Source organism: Lytechinus variegatus, chromosome 6 (genome assembly GCF_018143015.1).
Source record: "Lytechinus variegatus isolate NC3 chromosome 6, Lvar_3.0, whole genome shotgun sequence".
In the NCBI taxonomy this organism is placed as follows: Eukaryota; Metazoa; Echinodermata; class Echinoidea; order Temnopleuroida; family Toxopneustidae; genus Lytechinus; species Lytechinus variegatus.
In genome coordinates this window covers 3465001-3479088 of record NC_054745.1, presented here as the reverse complement: position 1 = coordinate 3479088, position 14088 = coordinate 3465001, and positions in this window count along the sequence as shown.

Here is a 14088-nt window from a genome sequence, read left to right as displayed (position 1 = left end):
CGGAAAAGAGAGGGAAGGTGGTTTTCAGGGAAGGGGGAGGGGTGGGGTTTCGCTTCCTGTGTGGCCTGGGGAAGGCAAGGGATAGGGTAAGGGCTTTTAAGCGCATCACTCAATAGAGGAGAGAAGGAAGGGGTGAGCTCTTTCATAATAATTCCTCTCTATATGTTATCAAATTTATTTTATTTCTTTATCTCTTTCCACTTATTTGATGCATGTAACTTTTTCTGGTTTTTGCGTGATGTATTTATGTATTTCTTTAAGCGAACAAACTCTTTTTGAATTAAGCTGAGTAATGTGTAGTTATGTTATTTTCTGAAGTGTGGACTCTATTGGAGTCGATTTCGTCGGAGAGACTTAAATATATATATATATACACACACTCTAAAAACACCGCACTGAGTAAAGTTTTACCCAATATTGAGTAAAAAGGGAACATGCATGTTTGCTGGGTATTTTTTTAACCCCATATTGGGCTATTTCAACGCAACATCGCGTATAATTTACAAAAATTTACAAAATATTTTTTTACCCAACCAACATGCATGTTCCCATTTTACCCAATATTGGGTAAATCTTTTTTTTATAGAGTTTATATACATATAGAGCAAAGGCCCGTCAGAAGATAATTTAACTTACACTCAGAACTCCTTTATGTAATTAGATCCATCTTAATGAAAATATTTGTGTAATTTAATCTATTATATATTGAATTATTGTTTTTTCAATTATATACTCTTTGTAAAATGTCTTTCTATGTTCTTATATTTTGTAAACATGTATATTTCAGTCACTGGCTGCCAAGCGTGTATATATTGCCAATAAAACATTACTATACTATATAATACTACACTATACTATACTATAGATCAGGCTTGCGTATAGTTTACTCTTTCATAAAAATATTTTGGCTCATGCTATTAATAAACTACTTAATACAAATGTACAACAAGTTCAGATAATGCCTGTCAACCAACAAGCTAGTTAAAACAAAACAAAAAATACATAAACAAGTAGAAAAATAGAGATTGCATTATGTTGATGTAATGACTATAGCAAAATCGTTGTATATTTATGAATTGAACTACGCCATAACTTTGCAACTTGCCTTTGTCAATGCGATAAATGTTCTATCCTCATTACTGCTTTCAAAACATTATGAGAAAGCATTCGCAAGTATATGTTTGAAGTATTGTATAGAATTCCATTCTCCGTCATTATGCTCTGCAGAAATTTATGCATTGAGGTGGAAGTTCAGCCTGACAAAAAGCTAAACATAGCAGAAGAAGAAGAAAAAAAAAGAATATGGGTTACGATTTAGGGAAAACCCTTTAAATATTTAAAAAGTTATTTGTGGCGTCATATGCGACCAGCTTCCCATATATCGTGAATTAAACAAAATCGATGAAGTGTGCTTTTCACACACACACAAATGAAAATGGGTTATATTGTTTCTTATCAACAAATTATCTCACCCCAAATTTTGAAGAATATTTTTAGTCATCATGAACCATTTAAAAAAAATTCTGCATTTTATATCACACACAGGAAAAACTGTGGTGTTAACCAGCGTACATAGAGGACCTTTACACCGGTGTTAAATTGGTGGTGTTAGTTTTACACCTATATGTGTTATTACAACACCTATGGTTGTTACATTTACACTCTTTGGGGTTATGTTCAACCTCTAGGGTGTTATTTTAACACTCAGGGTGTGGTCCTCTATTAACACCTATTGGTGTCAGTTTTAACACCATAGTTTTTACAATGCATAACAGACCCACCATTTGATTCCTATGGTGGGGGGAGGGGGCTAGAATTTTGGGTCTATTTTTTTTTAAAAAACATCCTTCTTTGAGCAATTTATTTTCTTATCGTTCAGATGATTTGTCAACGGACCAATTCTTTTTTTTTATTCTTATGGCGAGTCAAATTTTTGTGTTGCTCATATAGCAAGTCATTTTTTTTAACGTCCCACCCCGGATATCTAATGGTGAGTCCCTAACATAAAGTGCAGTTGCTCGTATATGACTTCACAAATCACTGATTTTTTTTTATTAACTTTATTAATCCATAATGAATTTTACTCAATTTTTCACCAATAATCATAATTATTTTCTCTGGTGTTTTCCAACAAACATTGCATTGGGTGAATTTTCACTATAATTGCTAAAATGGTCTTAGATATATATATTTCCATGATTTGTATTTTGTCTTAATGGTCCAACCAATATTCAAGATAGTTTTTAGCTTATCTAAACATATCTAAATTTATGAGCGAAGTCAGAGGAGAAAAATCAAGACTATACGCTTTTGTTTGTTGTCCCTTTCCCCCCCATGATATTTAAGACCCTTCTCTCATCAAACACATTTGAACACATGATCATGAATTCAAAACGTATTCAATAAATTTGCACCATAATTACACACATTGGTTTGAACGTACAATGATCGTGATCAACACATCCATACTTTTGAAAATAAACTATTGACAATTATAATCGAAAACGAAAAAAGGGCATGAAAAAAATTCTAAATCAATTTACTTTGTTATCAAAATACCTGATATATATATAATGTATATTTTTTTCTTACGAGATTCAATTATTATTTTTTCCAAGGAATATGTTTTATCTTACATAAGTATACATAGACAGTAAATATATTTGAAATGAAATATGAACATTGAAATGCATTTATTCAATATTCCTTGATGGTTGTATCACACACAAATTATGACATGTTTATTCGATCTGTAAGCGAAATGAATCTATCTTTATATCATGTAATGTTTGTGCCATTGTTTGTAGTCTGTGTGTTTTAATAATAGCCTATATTTCATCTATTATTATCATGTACATCGTAAATTATTGGCCCAGTTTTAACTTAAGCGTACACAGTAAAAATTGTGGTGTTAAAACTGACACCAATTGGTTTTAATTGAGGACCACTCCCTGAGGTGTAAAAATTACACCCTAGAGATTTAACATAACACCAAAGAATGTAAATGTAACAACCAAAGGTGTTTGTAATAACACCTATAGGTGTAAAACTTAACACCACCAATTTAACACCGGTGTAAAATAACTGGTGTGGTGCTCTATGTACACCGGTTAACACCACAGTTTTAACTTAAGCGTACATTACGCAATCACTGTTGACGGCTACAGCTGCTGATGTAGTGCGACTTCATATATTAACTATATATTTTACATGTGTATATATTGTCACACTTGCCGTGATTTTGTTGTGGAACATTGCGGTGAAAACTTGTGTTTATTTATGAATGTGATTTCTCTTATTCAATCAAGCTATTGGAGGTTAATAAATCATATTGCTGCTTTCCTCCACAAACTTAGTTAATACAGAATTGACTTGGGAGTATACCGTCAAGGTTTATGTCAATACACAAAACAAGATGATTAAACATTGCAGAATTCCTTGCCTATTCATGGTTACCAACATAATTCATGTGTGTAATTGTAATAAGAAATTACGTTCAATTGCAAATTAATTCGAGGTCTCTAAATCCATCATAAATATGTTCTGTAATTGATTTGACATTTGCTATTTATTGCTTATAGGCTCTTTGCAACAAGGATTTTAAATAATTTGTCCTATAGCTATAAATTATCATGGTGCAAAGATCCGGTGTTGATTTAACACCAGCCCGGAATCTATATATATGTCCACACCGAGAAGTATTGAAACAACACCAGTATGGAATCAAACCGATGGTGTTTTAATACTCATTGGTGTTGTATAAACACTTATCTGGTGTTAGACCAAAACTAAAATGGTGTTGGTTAACACTTCTCTGGTGTGGACATATATAGATTCCGGGCTGGTGTTAAATCAACGGTCCTGAGTTTTGCAGTGCAGTCGTTTGTAAAATTGCAATTAGTTCAACTTTTATCATCAAGATTGTACAGTCAATCAAATGCCACGTTTTGAGCACATTTCTAATAAAAGAAAATTTTCTATCAATCATCATTTCTTTTCCAACCTTTTTCTGTTAGATCGATGTCGAACTGTTTCCAATTTATGTATATAATCACGATTGTCATGATTGTTGTTGATTCAAAAGAACAGACTATGTTTGTTCTTTTGAATCAACAAGAATCGTGATTATGTACATAATATATATATATATATATATATATATATATATATATAAATGTGCAAAGTTATACATGTACAATAGCTTTTGGCAACTCTTTCTTTATTCAAATATTGTAAAGAAATTGATGAAGAGAACAATAGTAGGCGTAGCTTAAATCAAGGTTCCCCAGAGCTATCTACCCTTTGGAAAAATTGGTGATGCCGTAAAAATGTCTCTGCCGGGAATCGAACCCGGCCCCCAGCTTTGAACGCCGGTGCCTTAACCACTAGACCACAGAGACGGGTTAATGGCTAGGGCGAACCCAATCCGATTGACCGTCAGATAGACAGATTTTCGACACTTTACCAATTATGATTTCCTTTGTCGGGTGAAGGTGGGTTTAGAACAATGACAAGCCATCATGCCTCCGGCGTTCAAAGCTGGGGCCCCGGGTTCGATTCCCGGCAGAGACATTTTTTCGGCATCACCAATTTTTCCAAAGGGTAGATAGCTCTGGGGAACCTTGATTTAAGCTACGCCTACAATTGTTCTCTTCATCAATTTCTTTACAATATATATATATATATATATATATATATATATATTGAACCTTCAAGAAATGGAAGCGCAAAAAAAGGTGCAGCTTCAAATGAATTTTCACTTTTTTATTATCTTTTTTAAACAATCATGTTTAATTTGTTGAACTTGGTTAAACTGTTTCAACAATTACTGTAATGTTCATATTGTAAACAGCGTTGTATAAAAATTTTAAACAGCGTTCTTACTGTATAACATATATAATGAAGGTAATTGGTTGGGAGCATCCATATATTATTCCCCCTTGGCCAAAAAAAGAGAGAGCTTCTTGAATGCTGCCCCACTCACGACCTTGAAATTGTAAGAAAATAAAATGGGACCATACCAATACGTTTACAACAAAGGCCTGGTCACACCGCCCAGGCGTTATTGGAGCGGTCGTGGAGCGGAGAGAAAAAAAATAATCGCCGCTCGCAACCGTCCACCATTTTCGATTTCGATTGTTTTTTTTTAAATCATTTTTTCCCCCCAATTTTGTGAGCGAAATTCGACCCTCTCTCCCTACCGCTCCACGACCGCTCCAACAACGCTCGGGCGGTGTGACCGGGTCTTAACACGCACGAGAATAAAAAAAGAGTGTAGTATGTGTCCCCTTGACCGTTTATTGGAGTACTTTTAGTGTTTCCGCTGGCCTCAAAAGAGCGCGTTTTCGCTCTGTCTAGTTTTTTTTATATCGATGATTGAGGATGCAAAGGGAAATCGTTATATATCTCTTTTGTTCTTGCACCATGTTTTTAAAGCCCAAGTTAATCCACAGTAAAACACAACTTAACAAGATGTATAGATCTGATAAAAGCTTTATGGGGCGACTGGCACGTTTTTATTTGGGTAATTTGGCATGTAATTGCAGAATTAAGTAGCTAACCATATTCTAGAATAGGCAATAGGCCTACCATTGATTTAAAATAACACACGGAAAGGTAGAAAAGGAAAAACAAATAATTGTTAGGAAACAGACGGGATTGGTATCAGCGTGTTCATCGCTTTGCGAGGACAAATTCTAATTGAGCATGTTAAGTGTGCCAGGTCAATATTCCAAGATATTTGAACTTGGGACCTACATTCAGAGGTATATATCGTCAACATGGTCAAGAAAATAGTTTGTTAATTAGGGGCGGGGAGGGGGTGGGTGGGGGAATAAAGCTGTTCGTAAGTTACGAACGACTGGTTATTCTTGTGGTAAATGATTTAAACCAAATGTCCACTGATCAGTGGGTGTTCATTTAGTGCACATCAAAATGATCACCAATCGTTCATAATTACGAACATTGGCATTGAAGGGGGTGGGAGGGGGGGGGGAGTAGTCCCACCCGGCGGATTTTGCAGGGAAATGTAAAAGAAAGGGAACAGGGAAAAAGGTTAGCAATATCCCCCCCCCCGGCCCCCGAATAATAATGATGATGATCTGTTAAATGAAGTGCACATTTGAAGAAATTAATATTCATATACAGTGTGAGTAAAAAAAATACACCTTACAAATACCCAATTTCAGAAAACAGTGTCATCAATGCATTATTATGTGTGGCCTGAAATATTTTCTCCCAAATAATTCAATACCATATTATGTGGTATGTGTTAACACTTGGATGATCAGGAGGTATTCTTTGCATTGATGTAAATTTTGCGCCATAGTAAGGCATATATGACTGCAATTAACGAATGTCATAAACCTACAAGGATTGCATTAAAATCAATTTCAATACAAATTTTCAATAGCTTACATTATATCTGTCTAGTAAACACTTTTTAGTATCAATCTTCGAGTTGATTTTTTGAAAAGGGATTTGCAAATATGTTTACTAACTCATGTAGAATTATGACATCAATGGCATCTGGATTCATTCATTGCAGTCATGCCTTACACTTTAAAAACTGGTGTTAAAACTGACACCAATTGGGTTTAATAGAGGACCACACCCTGAGGTGTTAAAATTACACCCTAAAGATTGAACATAACACCAAAGAGTGTAAATGTAACAACCAAAGTCAATACACCTATAGGTGTAAAACTAACACCGACAATTTAACACCGGTGTAAAATAACTGGTGTGGTCCTATGTACACCGGTTAACACTACAGTTTTTGCTGTGTACATTTGCGCAAATCATCATTTTTCTAAGGGTTCCTGTTACGAGGAATTCATTCATGGTGTTAGTTTTTATTATTTTTTTTTGTAACGCAGCCATTGTAATCGGAATTAGTCCGTAAACGAAATAAGATTCGTTAATCATTAAAATTTCGGACTAACGAACCTTCGGAATTACGAACCTCATTTCGTTTTTGGACTTACGAACCTTCGAAATACCGAACCTTCGGAATATCCGAACCTTCGGAATAACGAAGCTTCGGAATTACGAATGTATGTGGTTATTTTATGGCATATATCTACCTTTTTTTTTTTACATAATCAGGGTCAGCGGAACGGTTTTCAAATGGGGGGGGGGGCAGAGCATGCAAAATATCACAATCATAATCATTTATACTTTTTTGACACGGTTTTGGAAAAAAAAGTGGGGAAGGGGACTGAAGCACCCCCTGTGGCCCCTGATAACTAACAAATATTTGACCTCTAGGAAGAACAGAGCCATTAGAGCGACCCACCATATCTTTTTAAGTGTTTACAGATTCAATCTTAATATCTTGTACAATCTATTTTGTTGTGATTTTTACACGGTGAGTACAAACAAACCAAACCAAATGTGCAATGTCAAGAATTCTCTGTCATTATTTTCCCTCGTAAGCCTGAAAAAAAAAGGAATACAGCTCTTCCAAGGTTTTCTGTAAAGGGGAATTCATTTATCTCACTAAATTTCCTTCTTAACTAACAAATTTATCATCTTCATTTGTATTTGCCATCGTTTCTTTGACACAGAATAAAAAGCACGAAAACATGAATAATACAGCTCTTCTGTCGATTAAATAATTCTTGACACTAGCCCTCATTTATTTACCAAATAAATCATCGTAAATAACATCATTTTCAAATAGCCCTACTTACATTTTTTACATGTACATTGTATGTGCAATATTATACGGAAAGCCTGAAAACTAAAATGATACAGCGAGCGCTTTTGGGTTGATACGGGGGGGGGGGGGGGCACTTCCATTCACGAGTGGATACCATGCGCGACCATGGGGCATAAAAAGCACCCTAAACACGTATTTTCCATTTTCTGAAAATTCACCCCTTAACAAGTATTGGTGTGTGAAACCCTACCCTTAAAAAGTATTGGACACAAACCGATACTTTTGGCAAGTATTCCCTGAATTGTACACCTGAACAAGTACAGCGATATTTCAAACACGGACGTCGGTTTTACCTTTACTTACATCATTATACAGCCCAACTCGCACAAATCGTACTCTTAACGCATAGCGTTGACTCCTGGGGCAAAAAGAACATCCTTAGTAAACGTTTTGGTCTTGATTGTTTATAACCTCGCAAATTTGACCCTACACACGTTAATCTTCCAGCGAAATAAATACCCTTTAATCATTATTTTACTGCTTTTGATTACGTTACGTACTTAACGTGCCCTATCTTGAAAAAGACATCCTTTTTACGTGTTTTATTTTGGGTCGCGCATGGTATCCTCTCGTCAATGTAAATGCCCCCCACCTCGGGTTGATATTATCATGATTATGAGGTGTTCACTTTAACACTAAATTTCATTTTAATCAATGTAATCAGACGAGATATACCGTTTTCAGACTTTCTATCTATTCAGGTATAAAGAAATCTATAATCATAGGCCCATGTTAATTGACGCATTATGAACATTATGTTTAATGGGTGATTCCATTTTGTTAAAATTAAGATTAAAAAGTAGTGTCATGAATAAAGAAAGCAGCTGTATTATTCATGTTTTGATGACCCAGAAGGAAAAACCAGTTCCACTGGACCAGTTAGACTAGTATAATTTTAACTGGTAACTCTGGAAATTGGAACATCTGTTTACTGGTCTAACTGGCATACTGGTCCAGTTAAAATTTTACTGGTACAGTTAAAAAATAAACTGGTTTTAAAGTACTAGAATTTTATACTGGTCTTGTTTCTGGTGGTTGTTACTGGTCTCACTTGTCTTCATACTGGTCTAACTGGTCCTCTAACTGGTCCTCGTACTGGTCTTACTGGATCAGTTTCTTACATGCATTTGGTTTGTTATATACCATGGCCAGTGAAATGTGATGGAAAAGATAGTTAGTAAATTAATCTTTCTGCTGTTATTTTGAATGTGATGTATGAAATTACACATTTTCATTGTGAATTAGTTCACACACTTATTTTGAAGGTTTTCAAACAACAATGAGTGCTATTGCAAGGATATTCCATTATAAATCTTGATTTTTCTTAAAAAAACAGGAAATATGCAAATGAGGTAAACCACGTGATCAGCATCATCAGAATTACTGGTATTACTGGTCTTGACCAGTTTAATTTCAAACATTGAATTACTTTAGACCAGTTGACTATATATCAGAGGAATACATCTTGCTTTGATCTTAATCATAATTAGAGGAAATAATTATTTTAATGTTAATATCAATACTTGATAATTATGATGATATTAATAATAATAATTACAATATCAATAACAATAATAACAGTAATAAGAATGATTACAACAATGATCATAATAATCATAATAATTGTGATAATCGTAAGAGCAATGATAACAATGATAACGATAATAAGTTTCTCTGAATTGCAAGATTCATTTTTCATAATTTATAAATGATCTGACTTAAAAGTCATTATTTATTGGACCAGTAACCAGAATGCAAATGTTTGAACTGGTCTCCAGCTGATTTTTACTGGTCCAGTTAAAAATCAATTGGTCCAGTAAACATATACTGGAAACCAGTAAAATTCTACTGGAAACCATTAATTGGACCAGTGACACCAGTTTAATGAAAAACAATTTAACTGGTATTACTAATTGCTTCAACTGGAATGCAATTGTTGGAACTGGTCTCCAGTTGATTTTTACTGGTCCAGTTAAAATCAACTGGCCCAGTAAAAATATACTGGAAACCAGTAAAATTATACTGGAAACCATTACTGGTCTTACTGGTTTTTCCTTCTGGGGATGTCTAGATAACACTTGACAACGTTGCTTTGTATTGCGCGCGCACACACACACACACGCACACACACACACATATGTAAATATATATATATATATATATATTCGCTAGTCATGCTGATTATGCTATTATGATGAATAAATTTTGTTTTAAAGGGAAATTTCCTTTAAATAGAAAACCTCAGCAGATTGTAATTTTTTCACCCTTGTTAGATAATACAATGGAAAAGATGATACAGCGGAGTAGGCTTAATATGCTACTTAGCTCATTATATTGATAATGCTACTTATAGCAAATACATTTGTAAGAAAGGAAAACCATTGCCTTAAATGAATTCCTCGCCATATCAAACCTTAAAAGAGTTGTATTATTTATGTATTCTGTTTTTTTAGATAGCACTTGACAACTCATTCTAAGTCATGTAAGAGCTCAGTTGCAAAGCAAAAGGGATTCGATCCATTTTTCATCAATTTGATTTTTTGTTTGTCTTATCGTATAGATTATTAGTAGCTCTATAAGATGATACCAAACAAAAGTTGAAATTTCTGTTAAAAAGTGAACAAAAATGGAAAATAAATATCACTTTTTTTAAAAGGGGTTAGGTCCATTTTAGGTAGGTTCACAAAAGGGGTTAGGATCGAAATTATTTTTTTGAAAACATTTTTTTTTTTAAACAATATGAAGACAGGTAGATTCTTTTTAGACCCAATTTTATGTTCGCATGGTATGGTATTATGAAAATTTAGTTTCGCATGAGAATATTGCAACACGGAAGAATAAAATAACAATGATTTGCTTGGAGTGGACCTAACCCCCTTTGCAACCAAACTCTAATGAAGAGTTCCTTTGTCAAAAGGGGTCAGGTCTATATTTTGAATTGAATTTATTCAAACCAGTCAAAAACAAGTACAAAGTACAAAAGTACAAACAAAATAAAATGGTTACATTACAAAGAACTGATGAAAATGACAGGTTTGGGAGCCCAAAGAAGCACAGCTTGTAACTTAAATATAGAACAACTATGAGAAAAAAAAAATGATAAAAATTACAAGGAATTTAAAGATCACAACAGGAACATAACCCACACGCAAGCATTCGCACACTCACACAGACAATCACACACATTCACACTCCAAACATGTCACCCCCAGGTGCAACTAACAACTAGTCTTAAATTTATCACGTAGATATTTATGACATAATTTCCTAAACCGAGACAGGGTACTGCTATTTCTTATATCAGCAGGACACATATTCCATTCTTTAACACAATTTGTTCTGAATGAATTCAACGTAGCATTAATTCTAGCAAAGGGTTGGTGAATAAGATGTCTCTGACGTGTGTTATAATTATGAATCTTAGAATTAACCACAAAAGTTTCTTGTAAGAAGGAACAATGCAATTTCATTGTTTTCTGTCTCAGAACCTATAGATTTTAGTCGCTCTGATGACACCAAAGAAAATTTGATATTCATATTAAATCGCGAATAAAAGTGGCATAGAAAAGTCACTTTTTTAATCAAGAGAGATTTGATTCGTTTCAGTTTGCTTGCAAAAGCAATGAAAAGGGGTTAGGTCCATAATGATAATTTCTGAAAATAATATCTTGAAAAAAAAATTGGTGGCATGTAGATTTCTTTATATAATATACCAAATTGTATGTTTTTTGAAAGGGTAGTACATCGTGACAATTTACTTTCTCATAAGAATATTGCAAAAAGTGAGAATAAAAAATATGATTTTTCTAAGAATGGTCCGAAACCCCTTGTGCAACCAAAATCTTCATATATTGTATATATATATATATATATATATATATAAATATTAATATATATATATGGTGCGTTAACCACTAGACCACAGAGAGACGACAGGGCGACCCTGATCCAATTGACCGTCAGATAGGCATATTTTCGACACCATACCAATTATAAATTCCTTTGTCGGTTGAAGTTGGGTTTTGAACAATGACAAGCCGCCATGCCTCAGCTGGATCAATAAGCAATTTCGCAGTTCCTTTCTGTGCATGATCAAAAGATTCTACGCATGATCAGAAGGTCATTTGTACTAAAGTGACATGGTGCTTTAAAATCTAATGAGATAAGCACCTACTTTGATGTCTTGATTATTCATATATTCTTTTGAATTGTCGTTTCATTTACATCCACAAAAAAAAACAATGCTTCCACGAACGACTGGTATTTCACAGTTTGTCAAGTACATTGTGCTACAGCTAAGATATGCATTCAAAGTAGGAATGCAAAAAATACCTTCATTAAGTGTTCATTGATGTGCTATTCTAGTCACCTGGTCTATTCAATTTCTTCATCCTGCTATGTGAGGCAAGCTTACGTAATATCGTGCTTTGAAATCTGCATATCATGATGAAAGAAATAAAAGGTCATTTGACCAAAATTGTGCATGAAGTTAACTATGAACTGGTCTATAGCTTGCTTTGATACAGTACACGTATGGGATAAAGTGTGTGAAGCCATACATGTATAACTGCTTTGGCAACTCATTTATTTTAAATATTGTGTATCTATATATATGTATCTATATATATATGTGTGTGTGTGTGTGTGTCAATTCGTGGTGAGCTATAATTACGTAAATGTCACTAAATAAAAAGGAAACTGATTAATGAATTAATTCCTCGTCTTATAAAACCCTAGAAGAGCGGTATTATACATTCTTCATAGGCTATACAAAATTACAAAGAAATCATGAAAAAACATAAAAAAAATAAACGATCAGTGCAATTAAATAATTCCTCGCCATATCAAACCTTGGAATAGATGTATAATTCACGTTTAAGTTTTTTGAGAAATAAAATAAAAAAGATATATATGTATTGCTTATTGTATGTTAATTGAGGAACTATGCTAATCACACGTGAAGGTCACTTCATAAAAAGGAACATCATTGCTATGATTGAATTTCTCGTCATAGATAATCATAGACATGATAAAAAAGCTGTATTGTTCATGATTTTAGGCTTTCTAGATACTGACAAAGAAATCCTTGTATATTTACACACACTAATTATGCAAATTACGGAAGGAAACTTATTTGATTAAAATGGAAACCACTGCCATAATGAATTCTTAGGATACAAGACTGTTTTATTCATGTTTTAATGTTTTTGTGGATATAATGACAAATAAATAATATTCCATATGACAAGTTAATTGGTAAATTGAGCTCATTACGTTCTAAAAGAAAATATTTGTCATAAATGAATTCCTCGTCATAGGAAAGCACATATAAGAGCTGTATTATCTATGGTTTAGGTGTTTATATACTATTCTCAAAAGAGTCTATTGCACTCATTCTAATAAACGTTTTTGTATAGCGGAAAATACAAGCAAAGTTGCACTGTATCTCTATAAGCGCTTTTACAAAAGGAGTCGGAGGGAGCCAAAGCACTGGGTTCTTACATAAATTGTTTATAAAATGGTGAATAAATGTGTTTTCAAGCTACTTCTAAACTTTTCGTATGGTTGTATATATTTCTAAGATTATTCCATAAAATAGCAGCTGCATGATCTTTCCCCGTATGACTTTGTCACAGTATGTGGGACCTGTACTAATGACTTTTTACTTGAACGTATATAGCATTCTGTCATTCTTCTAATTAGCTCATATTATGCTAATTACACATATACTGATTACATTGACTATTTCATTTACAATAAAAATTAAGGTCGTGAATGAATTCCTCGTCACACTCAGCAAAAACTGTGGTGTTAACCGGTGTACATAGAGGACCACACGAGTTTACACCGGTGTTAAATTGGTGGGGTTAGTTTTACACCTATAGGTGTTGGCTTTTGTTGTTACATTTACACTCTTTGGTGTTATGTTTAATCTCTAGGTTGTAATTTTAACACCTCAGGGTGTCGTCCTCTATTATCACTGATCGGCTTTTAGAGCAGTTTGCCCATGTAAAAAAAAATCTTAATTGTGTTTTCAGTCTTTCCGGTTTTATTAAAGCAGTATATTATAAAATGTATGCTACTTGCATGATGATGATTGTGCTTATTATGCTAAATAAAAAAACGCCCAAGGTTGACAAGGTGGCAACCACCTTTTACTTCAAAACCCATCTAGAACACAACACTGTATGGCATGCCTGTGGCTGTCTACAGAACTATCTTACATATTCCGAATAATAGATATACCGAGATACCAGGGAGTTCGGAGTTAATACCAACGAATGGAACAATAGCATGAATCGGTCTCCCATCGAAGATTATACAACTCAAATGACGTGGGCAAACGCCATTGTCCACTGTGCACT